The sequence below is a fragment of the Arachis stenosperma genome, chromosome 6, assembly GCF_014773155.1.
Source record: "Arachis stenosperma cultivar V10309 chromosome 6, arast.V10309.gnm1.PFL2, whole genome shotgun sequence".
Taxonomy (NCBI): Eukaryota; Viridiplantae; Streptophyta; class Magnoliopsida; order Fabales; family Fabaceae; genus Arachis; species Arachis stenosperma.
The window spans coordinates 50,897,392-50,909,307 of record NC_080382.1 but is presented as its reverse complement, the minus strand read 5'-3'; the positions used below and the strand labels follow the sequence as shown (position 1 = coordinate 50,909,307).

At 36.6% G+C, this 11,916-nt stretch overlaps 1 non-coding gene across 1 annotated transcript; it reads right to left on the bottom strand.

Annotated features, from left to right (window-relative positions):
- Positions 1-10,453: 10,453 nt before the first annotated feature.
- On the bottom strand, positions 10,454-10,561 carry LOC130938255 (small nucleolar RNA R71). The gene has a single exon (XR_009069427.1). It is a non-coding gene; the product is annotated as a small nucleolar RNA R71 (small nucleolar RNA).
- Positions 10,562-11,916: the final 1,355 nt, after the last annotated feature.

Sequence of the window (11,916 nt, the reverse complement as noted above, 5' to 3'; positions counted from 1 at the left end):
TTGCATTCATAGTGTCTAAGCATTGAAAATTTCTAAGTTTGGTGTCTTGCATGTTTGTCTTTTCTTGAAATTTTTTCAAAAATAAGTCTTGATGTTCATCATGATCTTCAATGTGTTCTTGGTGTTCATCTTGACATTCATAGTGTTCTTGCATGCATCATGTGTTTTGATTCTTAATTTTTATGTTGTGAGTCATTTTTGTATTTTTCTCTCTCATCATTAAAAATTAAAAAAAAATAAAAAATATCTTTTTCTTATTTTACTCATAATTTTCGAAATCTTTGGGTTGACTTGGTCAAAATTTTTTAAAATAAGTTGTTTCTTGTTAGTCAAATCAAGATTTCAATTTTAAAAATCTTATCTTTTCAAAATCTTTGTCAAAAATCAATCTTTTCCATTTTTTTATTATTTTCAAAAATTTAAAAATTGTTTTTCAAAATCTTTTTCTTATTTTTCTTTTATTTTCAAAAACTTTACTATCAATTAATGTGATTGACTCAAAAATTTGAATTTTGTTACTTTCTTGTTAAGAAAGGTTCAATCTTTAAATTCTAGGGTCATATCTTTTAGTTTTTTGTTAGTCAAGTAATCAATTTTAATTTTAAAAATCAAATCTTTTCCAAAATATCTTTTTCAATCATATCTTTTGAAAATATCTTTTTTTAAATCATATCTTTTTCAAAATCAATTTCAAAATCTTTTCTAACTTCTTATCTTTTCAAATTTGATTTTCAAATGTTTTTCAACTAACTAATTGACTTTTTGTTTGTTTCTTATCTTTTTCAAAACCACCTAACTACTTTTCTCTCTCTAATTTTCAAAAATTCCCTCTTCTTTTTCAAAATTCTTTTTTAATTAACTAATTGTTTTAAATTTTAATTTTAATTTTATTTCTTCTCTTAATTTTCGAAATTCTCTTCCTCTCATCTTCTTCTATTTATTAACCCTCTCTTCTCCTCTGTGTTCAAATTTTTCTCTTCTCCTTCTTTTATTCTTTTCTTCTTTTACTAACATAAAGGAATCTCTCTACTGTGGTAAAGATGATCCCTATTATTATTTTCTGTTCCCTTCTTTTTCATATGAGCATGAGCAAGGACAAGGACATTCTTATTGAAGCAGATCCTGAACCTGAAAGGACCCTAAGGAGGAAGCTAAGGGAAGCTAAAGCACAACCCTCTCGAGAGGACTTGACAGAAATTTTCGAAAAAGAAGAGGAGATGGCAGCCGAAAATAATAACAACAACAATAACGCAAGGAGGATGCTTGGTGATTACACTACACCTACTTCCAACTTTTATGGAAGAAGCATCTCAATCCCTGCTGATGAGCGGATAATTTATACGCTTTTTGGCATTGTTTTTAGGTAGTTTTTAGTAGGATCTAGCTACTTTTAGGGATGTTTTTATTAACTTTTATGCAAAATTCACATTTCTGGACTTTACTATGAGTTTGTGTATTTTTCTGTGATTTCAGGTATTTTCTGGCTGAAATTGAGGGATCTGAGCAAAAATCTGATTCTGGCTGAAAAAGGACTGCAGATGTTGTTGGATTCTGACCTCTGTGCACTCGAAATGGATTTTCTTGGGCTACAGAACTCCAAATGGTGCGCTCTCAACGGCGTTGAAAAGTAGACATCCAGGGCATTCTAGCAATATATAATAGTCCACACTTTATTCGAGTTAAGACGACGCAAACTGGTGTTCAACGCCAGTTCCATGCTGCATTCTGGAGTAAAATGCCAGAAACACGTCACAAACCAGAGTTAAACGCCAAACAGACGTTACAACTTGGCGTTTAACTCCAAGAGATGCCTCTGCACGTGTAAAGCTCAAGCTCAGCCCAAGCACACACCAAAGTGGGCCCCAGAAGTGGATTTCTGCATTTAGACTTATTTCTGTAAACCCTAGTAACTAGTCTAATATAAATAGGACATTTTACTCTTGTATTAGACATCTTTGGTCTCAGTTTTAATCTATTGTTCATCTTAGGAGACTATTGATCATGTTTTGGAGGCTGGCCTCTTGGCCATGCCTGGACCACCACTTATGTATTTTCAACGGTGGAGTTTCTACACACCATAGATTAAGGTGTGGAGCTCTGCTGTACCTCGAGTTTTAATGCAAAGTATTACTGTCTTCTATTCAATTCAGCTTATTCTTATTCTAAGTTATTCGTTGCAATTCAACATGATGAATGTGATGATCCATGACACTCATCATCATTCTCACCTATGAACGCGTGACTGACAACCACTTCCGTTCTACCTTAGAACGAGCGTGTATCTCTTGGATTCCTTAATCAGGATCTTCGTGGTATGAGCTAGAACCCTTTGGCGGCCATTCATGAGAATCCGAAAAGTCAAAACCTTGTCTGTGGTATTTCGAGTAGGATTTAGGGATTGATTGACTGTGATGAGCTTCAAACTCGCAATTGTTGGGCATAGTGACAGACGCAAAAGAATCAATGGATTCTATTCCGACATGATCGAGAACCGATAGATGATTAGCCGTGCTGTGACAGAACATTTAGACCATTTTCACTGAGAGGATGGGATGTAGCCATTGACAACGGTGATGCCCTACATACAGCTTGCCATGGAAAGGAGTATGAAGGATTGGATGAAGGCAGTAGAAAAGCAGAGATTCAGAAGGGACAAAGGATCTTCAAACACTTATCTGAAATTTACACCAAGGATTTACAAAAGTATCTCTTTCATCTATTTTATGCGTTATTTACTATTATTTTCGAAAAACCGTTATTACCAATTGAATAAGTCTAATTGAGATTTACAAGATGACCATAGTTGCTTCATACCAACAATCTCTGTGGGATCGACACTTACTCACGTAAGGTTTATTACTTGGACGATCCAGTACACTTACTAGTTAGTGATGCGAAGTTGTGAAGAAAGTGCTGAGTTAGAAATGCGCATACCAAGTTGAGCGCCATTATTAGAGATGACAATTTCGTGCACCAAGTTTTTGGCATCGTTGCCGGGGATTGTTGAGTTTGGACAACGGACGGTTCATCTTGTTGCTCAGATTAGGTAATTTTCTTCTTAATTTGTTTTCAAAAAGTTTTTCAAAGAAAAATTTTCTTTTTCGTTCTTTCTAAAAATTATTTTCGAAAAAAATAAAAAAAATTAATAAAATCATAAAATCCAAAAATATTTTGTGTTTCTTGTTTGAGTCTAGTGTAAATTTTTAAGTTTGGTGTCAATTGCATGTTTTAAAAATTTATGCATTTTTCGAAAATTCATGCATGTGTTCTTCATGATCTTCAAGTTATTCTTGACAAGACTTCTTGTTTGATCTTTAAATTTTCTTGTTTTGTGTTTTTTCTTGTTTTTCATGTGCATTCTTGCATTCATAGTGTCTAAGCATTGAAAATTTATGAGTTTGGTGTCTTGCATGCCTTTCTTTTCTTGAAAATTTTTCGAAAAGAAGTTCTTGATGTTCATCATGATCTTCAAAGTATTCTTGGTGTTCATCTTGACATTCATAGTGTTCTTGCATGCATCTTGTGTTTTGATCCAAAATTTTCATGTTTTGGGTCATAGTTGTGTTTTTCTCTCTCCTCATTAAAAATTCAAAAATAAAAAAATATCTTTTCCTTATTTTGCTCATAATTTTCGAAAATTTGAGTTTACTTAGTCAAAATTTTTTAAAACTTAGCTATTTCTTATAAGTCAAGTCAAATTTTCAATTTTAAAAATCCTATCTTTTCAAAAATCAAATAATTTTTATTTTTTTATTATTTTCGAAAAATTTTTTAAAATTTATTTTCAAAATCTTTTTCTTATCTTTATTTCAAAATTTTGAAAACTTTACTAACAATTAATGTGATTGATTAAAAAATTTGAAGTTTGTTACTTTCTTGTTAAGAAAGGTTCAATCTTTAAATTCTAGAGTCATATCTTTTGGTTTCTTGTTATTCAAGTATTCAATTTTAATTTTAAAAATCAAATCTTTTCTAAAATATATTTTTCAAGTCATATCTTTTTCAAAATTGATTTCAAAAAAAATTTCTTTTCTAACTTCTTATCTTTTCAAAATTGATTTTCATATCTTTTTCAACTAACTAATTGACTTTTTGTTTGTTTCTTATCTTTTTCAAAACCACCTAACTACTTTCCTCTCTCCAATTTTCGAAAATTACCCCCTTCTTTTTCAAAATTTTTTTTAACTAATTGTTTCAAATTTTAATTTTTATTTTATTCCTTTTCTTAATTTTCGAATTTTAACTTTAACATTTTTCTTTTATTTTAGTTAATTTTTGAAAAGTCTTCTCTCTCATCTCTTTCTATTTATTTATTTAATTACTAACACTTCTCTTCATCTCAAATTCTAACCCTCTCCTCTCCTCTGAGTTCGAATTTTTCTCTTCTCCTTTTTCTATTCTTTTTTTCTTCTACTCACATAAAGGAATCTCTATACTGTGACATAGAGGATTCCTCTTCCTTTTTTGTTCTCTTCTTTTTCATATGAGCAGGAGCAAGGACAAGGACATTCTTGTTGAAACAGATCCTGAACCTGAAAGGACTCTTAAGAAGAAGCTAAGAGAAGCTAAGGCACAACAATCCAGAGAAAACCTTACAGAGAATCTCGAAAAAGAAAGAGACATAGCCGAACGCAATAACAATGGTGGAGGCGCAAGGAGGATGCTTGGTGATTATACTACACCTACTTCCAACTTTTATGGAAGAAGCATCTCAATTCATGCCATTGTAGCAAACAATTTTGAGCTGAAGCCTCAACTAGTTGCTCTAATGCAACAGAACTGCAAGTTTCATGGACTTCCATCAGAAGATCCCTACCAGTTTTTAACTGAGTTCTTGCAGATCTGTGAGATTGTTAAGACTAATGGAGTAGATCCTGAAGTCTACAGGCTCATACTTTTCCCTTTTGCTGTAAGAGACAGAACTAGAACATGGTTGGACTCACAACCTAAAGATAGCCTGGACTCTTGGGATAAGCTGGTCACGGCCTTTTTGGCCAAGTTCTTTCCTCCTCAAAAGCTGAGCAAGCTTAGAGTGGATGTGCAGACCTTCAAGCAAAAATATGGTGAATCCCTCTATGAAGCTTGGAAAAGATACAAGCAGATGACCAAAAAGTGTCCTTCTGACATGCTTTCAGAGTGGACCATTTTAGATATATTCTATTATAGTCTATCTGAGTTCTCTAAGATGTCACTAAACCATTCTGCAGGTGGATCCATTCACCTAAAGAAAACGCCTGCAGAAGCTTAAGAACTTATTGACATGGTTGAAAATAACCAATTCATGTACACCTCTGAGAGAAATCCTGTGAGTAATGGGATGCCTCTGAAGAGGGAAGTTCTTAAAATTGATGCTCTGAATGCCATATTGGCTCAGAACAAAATGTTGACTAAGCAAGTCAACATGATATCTCAGAGTCTGAATGGATTGCAAAATGCATCTAACAGTACTAAAGATGCATCTTCTGAAGAAGAAGCTTATTATCCTGAAAACCATACAATGGCAGAGGTAAATTACATGGGTGAAGCCTTTGGCAACACCTATATCCCCTCATGGAGAAATCATCCAAATTTCTCATGGAAGGATCAACAAAAGCCTCAACAAGGCTTTAATAATGGTGGAAGAAACAGGTTTAGCAATAGCAAGCCTTTCCCATCATCTTCCCAGCAACAGACAGAGACTTCTGAGCAGAGCCCCTCTAGCTTAGCAAATATAGTCTCTGATCTATCTAAGGCCACTTTGAGTTTCATGAATGAAACAAGGTCCTCCATTAGAAATTTGGAGGCACAAGTGGGCCACCTGAATAAGAAAGTCATTTAAACTCCTCCTAGTATTCTCCCAAGCAATACAGAAGAGAATCCAAGAGGAGAGTGCAAGGCCATTGATATAATCAATATGGCCGAATGCACAAGGGAGGAGAAGGATGAGAATCCCAGTGAGGAAGACCTCTTGAGACGTCCTCTGAATGAAGAGGAGTTCCAAACTAAGGAACCTAAGGAATCTGAGGCTCACCTAGAGACCATAGAGATTCCATTGAACCTCCTTTTACCATTCATGAGCTCTGAGAACTATTCTTCCTCTGAAGAGGATGAAGATGTAACTGAAGAGCAAGTTGCTCAATATCTGGGAGCCATCATGAAGCTGAATGCCAAGTTGTTTGGTAATGAGACTTGGAAAGGTGAACCTCCCTTACTCATTAGTGAACTAGATACATGGGTTCAGCAAACTCTACCTCAAAAGAAGCAAGATCCTGGTAAATTCTTAATATCCTGTACCATAGGCACCATGACCTTTAAGAAGGCTCTGTGTGACCTGGGGTCAGGTATAAATCTTATGTGACTCTCTATAATGGAGAAACTAGGGATCTTTGAGATACAGGCTACCACATTCTCATTAGAAATGGCAGACAAGTCAATAAGACAAGCATATGGGTTGGTAGAAGACGTGTTAGTGAAGGTTAAAGGCCTTTACATCCCTACTGATTTCATAATCTTAGAGACTAGGAAGGAGAAGGATGAATGCATCATCCTTGGAAGACCCTTCCTAGCCACAGCAAAAGCTGTGATTGATGTTGACAGAGGTGAACTAGTCCTTCAATTGAATGGGGACTACTGATGAGCGGATAATTTGTACGCTTTTTGGCATTATTTTTAGTATGTTTTTAGTATCTTTTAGTTAATTTTTAGTATATTTTTATTAGTTTTTAATTAAAATTCACTTTTCTGGACTTTACTATGAGTTTGTGTGTTTTTCTGTGATTTCAGGTATTTTCTGGCTGAAATTGAGGGATCTGAGCAAAAATCTGATCCAGAGACTAAAAAGGACTGCAGATGCTGTTGGATTCTGACCTCCCTGCACTCGAAGTGGATTTTCTGGAGCTACAGAAGCCCAATTGGCGCGCTCTCAACGGCGTTGGAAAGTAGACATCCTGGGCTTTCTAGCAATATATAATAGTCTATACTTTGCCCAAGATTTGATGGCCCAAACCGGCGTTCAAAGTCACCTCAAGAAATTCCAGCGTTAAACGCCGGAACTGGCACCTAAATGGGAGTTAAACGCCCAAACTGGCATAAAAGCCGGCGTTTAACTCCAAGGAGAGTCTCTACACGAAAATGCTTCATTGCTCAGCCCAAGCACACACCAAGTGGGCCCGGAAGTGGATTTTTATGTCATTTACTCATCTCTGTACACCCTAGGCTACTAGTTTTCTATAAATAGGATCTTTTGATCATGTTTTGATGATTGAACCCTCTTTGGGAGGCTGGCCATTCGGCCATGCCTAGACTCTTGTTCTTATGTATTTTCAATGGTGGAGTTTCTACACACCATAGATTAAGGTGTGGAGCTCTGCTGTACCTCGAGTATTAATGCAATTACTATTGTTCTTCCATTTAATTCCACTTGTTCTTGTTCTAAGATATCACTTGTTCTTCAACTTGATGAATGTGATGATCCGTGACACTCATCATCATTCTCACCTATGAACAAGGTGACTGACAACCATTCTTGTTCTACAAGCAATCAAGGCTCTAAGTGAATATCTCTTGGATTCTTTAATCGGAATCTTCGTGGTATAGGCAGGACCTGATGGCGGCATTCAAGAGAATCCGGAAGGTCTAACCTTGTCTGTGGTATTCTGAGTAGGATTCAATGATTGAATGACTGTGACGTGCTTCAAACTCCTAGCAGGCGGGGCGTTAGTGACAGACGCAAAAGTATCAATGGATATTATTCCGGCCTGACCGAGAACCGACAGCTGAATTCTACTATGCCGTGACAGGGCATATGCCAATCGCTTTCACTGAGAGGATGGGAGGTAGCCACTGACAATGGTGAAACCCTACACGAGCTTGCCATGGAAAGGAGTAAGAAGGATTGGATGAAGACAGTAGGAAAGCAGAGAGACGGAAGGGAAGGCATCTTCATGCGCTTATCTGAAGTTCCTACCAATGAATTACATAAGTATCTCTATCTTTATCTTTTATGTTATTTTCGTTCATCACCATCATACATTTGAGTCTGCCTGACTAAGATTTACAAGATGACCATAGCTTGCTTCATAGCAACAATCTCCGTGGGATCGACCCTTACTCACGTAAGGTATTACTTGGACGACCCAGTGCACTTGCTGGTTAGTTGTGCGAAGTTGTGTTTATGCCATGGTATTGAGCACCAAGTCTTTGGAGCCATTACCGGGGATTATTTGAATATGGACAAAGTAGTGTTCACAATTTCGTGCACCAAGTTTTGGCGCCGTTGCCGGGGATTGTTCGTGTATGGACAACTGACGGTTCATCTTGTTGCTTAGATTAGGTATTTTTTTTTTCGAAATTCTTGAAGGTGAATCCTAGAGTTTCATGATGATTTGTTGAAATCTGGCTGGCTGAGAAGCCATGTCTAATTTCATTGGACCGAGGTTTCAACTTATCATCACAAGAGCTTGATGATTTTTATCAATCTTGCTTTTGGAGCAGTGATCTGCTAAGGCTTGGCTGGCCTTTGGCCATGTCTAGTGTTTTGGACCGAAGCTTTCTTTGAAAGCTTGGCTGGCTGTGAAGCCATGTCTAATTCCTGGACCGGAGTCTTAGACTAGCATTGCACTGATTCTGGAATTCTCATTAAGAATTTTGATATCTTTTTCCACTTAATTTTCGAAAAAAAAAAAACACAAAAAATTCACAAAATCATAAAAACCAAAATATTTGATGTTTCTTGCTTAAGTTTAGTGTCTCATCTTAAGTTTGGTGTCAATAGCATGCATTCATTCATGTGTCTTAAGGATCTTCAAGTAATTCTTGATGATTTCTTACTCTGATCTTTGAATTCTTTTGGTTTGAGTGTTTATGCGTCTCATATAGTGTCAGTAGTATACAAACTGCTAAGTTTGGTGTCTTGCATGCATTGTTATTTGATTCTTGTTGCATTTTGATTATTAAAAAATCCAAAAATATTTTTAATTTGTGTCTTTTCAAGTCAATAATACAAAGAATTGAAGATTCAGAACATACTGCAGAGGAATTATACAGAAAAAGCTGGGCATTCAAAAATGCCCAGTGAAGAAGACAGACTGGCGTTTAAACGCCAGCCAGGGTACCTGGTTGGGCGTTTAACGCCCAAAAAGGGTGCATTTTGGGCGTTAAACGCCAGAATGCATACCATTCTGGGCGTTTAACGCCAGAATGCATACCATTCTGGGCGTTTAACGCCAGGATGGTGCTAGGGGGAAGATTTTGTTTTTCAAATCAAATTTTTTTCAAGTTTTCAAAGTTTTTCAAAATCAAATCTTTTTCAAATCATATCTTTTCAATCAAATGTTTTCAAAATCAATTTCTTTTTTTTTTTCAAAGATACTTACTAACAATTAATGATTTGATTGAACATCTCAAATTTGTTGCCTTTTCTGTTGAGAAAGGTTTAATGTTTGAATCATATCTTTTCTTGTTAGGCAAGTCACTAATTTTCAAAATCAAATCCTTTAAAATTGTTTTCAAAACATATCTTTTAAAATTGTTTTCAAATCATATCTTCTCAATCACATCTCTTTAAAACTAATCATATCTTCTTAACCTCATCTTTTTCAAAATAGTTTTCAATCAAATCTTTTTGATTTCTAATTTCAAATCCTTTTTCAAAAATCACTTGATTTCTTTCTTACTTTTATTTTCAAAAATCAATTAAGTGTTTTTCAAAATGTTTTCAAAATCTTTTTAATTGAATTTTCGAAAATCTTCTTCCTCTCCTCCCATATCCTTCTATTTATGGAGTACTACTCCTTCTTAATGCACAATTCGAACTCTATCTAATTAAGTTCGAATTCTTCTACTTCCTTCTTCTACTTTTCTTTTCCTCTGACACCTCAAGGAATCTCTACACTGTGACATAGAGGATTCCACATTTTCTTTTTCTCTTCTCTTTCATATGAGCAGGAGCAGAGACAAAGGCATTCTTGTTGAAGCTGACCCTGAACCTGAGAGAACCTTGAAGTGAAAGCTAAGAGAAGCCAAAGCACAACTCTCTTTAGAGGACCTGACCGAATTCTTCAAAGAAGAAGAACACATGGCAGCCGAAACACAACAATGCCAACAATGCAAGGAAGGTGCTGGGTGACTTTACTGCACCTACTCCCAACTTCTATGGGAGAAGCATCTCTATCCCTGCCATTGGAGCAACAACTTTGAGCTTAAGCCTCAATTAGTTTCTCTAATGCAATAGAATTGCAAATTCCATGGACTTCCAATGGAAGATCCTCATCAGTTTTTAGCTGAGTTCTTGCAAATCTGTGACACAGTCAAGACTAATGGGGTTGACCCTGAGGTCTACAGACTGATGCTATTCCCTTTTGCTGTAAGAGACAGAGCTAGAAAATGGTTGGACTCACAACCTAAAGATAGCCTGGACTCTTGGGAAAGCTAGTCAATGCCTTCTTGGCAAAGTTCTTTCCACCTCAAAAGGAGTAAGCTTAGAGTGGAAGTCCAAACCTTCAGACAGAAGGATGGAGAATCCCTCTATGAAGCTTGGGAAAGATACAAACAATTAATCAGAAGATGTCCTTCAGACATGCTTTCTGAATGGAGCATCATAGGTATCTTCTATGATGGTCTCTCTGAACTATCCAAGATGTCTTTGGATAGCTCTGCTGGAGGATCTCTTCATTTGAAGAAGACGCCTACAGAAGCTCAAGAGCTGATTGAAATGGTTGCAAATAACCAATTCATGTACACTTCTGAAAGGAATCCTGTGAACAATGGGACTAGTCAGAAGAAAGGAGTTCTTGAGATTGATACTCTGAATGCCATACTGGCTCAGAACAAGATATTGACTCAACAAGTCAATTTGATTTCTCAAAGTCTGTCTGGAATGCAAAATGCACCTGGCAGTACTAAGGAAGCTTCATCTGAGGAAGAAGCTTATGATCCTGAGAACCCTTCAATGGAAGAGTGAATTACCTAGGAGAATCCTATGGAACACCTACAATTCTTCATGGAGAAATCACCCAAATTTCTCATGGAAGAATCAAGAGAGACCTCAACAAGGTTTCAATAATAATAATGGTGGAAGAAACAGGCTTGGCAATAACAAGCCTTTTCCATCATCTTCTCAGCAACAGACAGAGAGTTCTAAGCAGAATACCTCTAACTTAGCAACCATGGTCTCTGATCTAATCAAAACCACTCAAAGTTTCATGAATGAAACAAGGTCCTCCATCAGAAATTTGGAAGGACAAGTGGGTCAGCTGAGCAAGAAAGTTACTGAACTCCCTCCTAGCACTCTCCCAAGTAATACAGAAGAAAATCCAAAGGAGAGTGCAAAGCCATAACCATGGCCGAATATGGAGAGGAAAGAGAGGAGGTGGACGCCACTGAGGAAAACCTCAATGGGCGTGCACCAACCCCTCTAAGTTCCCCAATGAGGAACCATGGAATTTGAGGCTCAAATGAGACCATAGATTCCATTGGACTTACTTCTGCCTTTCATGAGCTCTGATGAGTATTCCTCCTCTGAAGAGGATGAGTATGTCACTGAAGAACAAGTTGCTAAATATCTTGGAGCAATCATGAAGCTAAATGACAAGTTATTTGGAAATGAGACTTGGGAAGATGAATCTCCCTTGCTCACCAAGAACTGGATGACTTGTCTAGGCAGAAATTACCTCAAAAAGACAAGATCCTGGGAAGTTTTCCATACCTTGTACCATAGGCACCATGACCTTAAAGAAGGCCCTGTGTGACTTAGGGTCAAGTGTGAACCTCATGCCTCTCTCTGTAATGGAGAAGCTAGGGATTTTTGAGGTACAAGCTGCAAGAATCTCATTGGAGATGGCAGACAACTCAAGAAAACAAGCTCATGGACTTGTGGAGAATGTTTTGGTAAAAGTTGAAGACCATTACATCCCTACTGATTTCATAGTCCTAGAGACT